The sequence below is a fragment of the Bison bison genome, unplaced genomic scaffold (genome assembly GCF_000754665.1).
Source record: "Bison bison bison isolate TAMUID 2011002044 unplaced genomic scaffold, Bison_UMD1.0 scf7180017845683, whole genome shotgun sequence".
Lineage (NCBI taxonomy): Eukaryota > Metazoa > Chordata > Mammalia > Artiodactyla > Bovidae > Bison > Bison bison.
In genome coordinates, this window is record NW_011476256.1 from 116912 (window position 1) to 119836 (window position 2925).

Here is a 2925-nt window from a genome sequence, read left to right on the forward strand (position 1 = left end):
CTAGTGCCCAGCCCGCGGACCCTAAGGGGAGGGGGCTCGGGGATGCCAATCAACCCACACGGGGGTACTGAGCCGGAGCAGACCCGCTCTGCGTCACGACCCCCTCTCGGGGACCCCAGGGCAGACAAGAGTTGCGGAAACCGAACAGGATACGCCCGGGCCGCAGCGCAGACTTTTCTGGAAGGGTTGTGTGGTCATCTCCAAAGTTGCCCTCCCAGCCAGCAGTTGGAGCTTGGAGCGGGCCTGGGCCTGAGGACTCCGCCTCCGCAGTCCCAGCCGCTCTTCTCAGAGGGGACAGCCCGCACCCCGGGGGGTGCCTACGTGTGCTGCAGGGGTCAACTCAGAACGCCCGCAACAATCCTGGTCACCGAAAGGGCCACCGACCCCACGGCCCATGTCTAGCCACCTGCCAGGTTACCCCGACGGCTGGAACCCTCTCGAGCTGTTCCCAGCCCATCTTTGGCGCCCCTCCACCGCGCCATGGTCACCTGGGGAGCCCGTAAAAATGGCTTGCTGAGCCCACCGGGGCCTGCTGACTCCCAGAGCCCAGGCTGGGCCTCGCCATCTGAGGCTTCTCCCACCCCAGCTGAGAACCCTGCAGGCTGCTCACATGCGCGGGCTCCCTGGATCCCCTTCCTACCTTTAGTAGACCCTGCTGGACCCTCAGAGCACCTTGTACTTGGGGGATCAGACTGTAGTTTGGAGAAGTTTTCACCCCAAAGGACCTCGTCTCTAGTGGAGGGACTCTAGGCTGGCTGGGGATCAGACAGACCTGGAACCCACTTCTGCTCAGCCCCAGAGTAAAAGAACGGTTGGCTCTGGGAGGTCAGGGCTGAGCTGAGCGGAGGAGACCCTGGAGGAGCAGGGTTCAGCACAGAGCTGCACGCAGGGAGGCAGCTGTGATTTCTCTATTCCTTGGTCTAGAGGGGACAAGATGCACTCCTCTCACCCCAGGAGGGGGTGGACAGTGCTTTGAGAGGGCGGACAGTGCTTTGAGAGGGCCACCACCTGTCTTAGCTTCTAGACCCAGACCCATGTCTGAGCCGCCTGTACCTATCTGTGCAGGATGAGACACAGAACCACCTGGGTTGGGGAAAACAGACCTGCAGGGAGGGGGTACAGCCCTGCAGGGAGAGGGGCAGCCCTGCAGGGTGTGTTCTACTGCTGGAGGCTCTAGTCCCAGGTCCTGCTTCCATCTTGACCCAGCACAGCCGGGCAGAGCGGGTGGGGGAGCTTGGGAAATGCACAGCAGCTTTGCACAAATGAATCAGATGAGCAGGGGAGGGGGCTGGACCCCACACCACCAGCTGCCCCTTGGCTTCTACAGGGGATAGGAATGGGGTCAGGGCAACTAATGTCCTTCCCTGAGGATCTGGCAGGTCCTGAGCCAGGATCTTGTAGCTGATGCCCCCCCATCCCTGCAGTCTTGCGTCAGGTTCTTCCAACCTGTTGGAACAAACATGGCTTGGTTGCCATGGTGATCATAATGGCTTTGGGGTGAAGAGATGAGACTCTGCAGCTGCTGTAAACAGGAAGTAAGGAGGGGCAGCTGCCAAGGGACGGGGCCCCTGCTTGAACCCCCATCCCATGCCCAAGGGGAGCCAAGGGGCTGGGGGCCAGAGCCACCCTGGAGATGCACCAGCCCCCAAGACTAAGACCACAGAGGGCTCCTGGAGACCTCACCACTCTCTTTTGCAGGTGGGGAAACAGGCCCAGAGAGGGGAAAGGGATTGTCCAGGCAACAGGCTGGGTACCAAGCCCAACTCAGGGCCTCAGTTTCCCCAGGAAGGCATAACCCTCAGACCCTTCCCTCCACTGACATTTCCTGGGGACGGAGTGATGGTCCCATTGGCGCCAGCCCCTTCAGTGTCTCCTGACTTGTCCTGAGGCTGGAGTCAGGCCCTCCCAGGTCATAGTCCTGCCCTGCTGCCCTCCTCCGGCACCTTGGGCCTTTGCCTTCCTCATTTGTCAAACAGAAATAGCAGCAGCAGCGGAGCCCAGCCCTCAGCAGGGGCTGGGAGCCATCCTAGAGAGGAGGAGCAAGTGCTGGTTGAGTCAGTGGCAGCTCCTCCACTCCAGGGGAGAAGAAGTGGGGGCCGTCACCGGGGACCCTCCAGGGGCCTCAGGAGGGGCTCTTTCCTTTGGGGACTGCTTTGGCCTCAGCAGGTTGAAAGGATAAGCTTGTCCTCGTGTGACCCCACAGCAGGCAGAGGGCAGGGAGGGCGCCCCTGGCCCCAGCCTGTGCCCCAGACCTCAGGCTGAAGGATCTACCTGGCCCCAGACCCCCAACGGCACTAGGAGCTCGAGGCGCAGTGAGAGGGGAGCTCGGGGCATGCTCAGGGCACAAGACACCCTGCCTGTGGGTGTCAGGGCTTGGTGGGGCCCCTGGGGAAGTGGGTTTACCCTCAGGGCTTGGGCTGGACAGGATCTGGCAGGCAGCAGGTGGGGCTTTCCCTCCTTAGGGCCAGGAGAAAAGCACCAGGCTCTGGGTCACCACCCTGATGGCTGCTGATGGGCAGGGACAGGGGGCCGCAGAGGTGAGGTTCATCCTGTGAGGCCAGGGCACCACCATCATTAAAAAAAGGTATTGATTTGGCTGTACCAGGTCTTGGTTGCCACATGCGGGATCTTCCATCTTCCTTGCGGCACGTGGAATCTTTAAGTGCAGCACGCAAACTCAGTTGTGGCGAGTGGGATCTAGTTTCCTGACCAGGGATCAAATCCAGGCTCCCTGCAAGGAGAGCTGGGAGTCTTGGCCACAGGAAGTCCCCTGCCATAGGTTTAATAAGGCATGAATCCCGCCCTCTGGGGTCAGCCTCTGGAATTGCAGGCACAGGTCCTAGCATTCTGACCCCCACCCCAGTGGAAGGACTGTGGCAGGCAAAGTAGGGAGGGAGGTGGGCCCCAGGGAACTCCTGGGCGCAT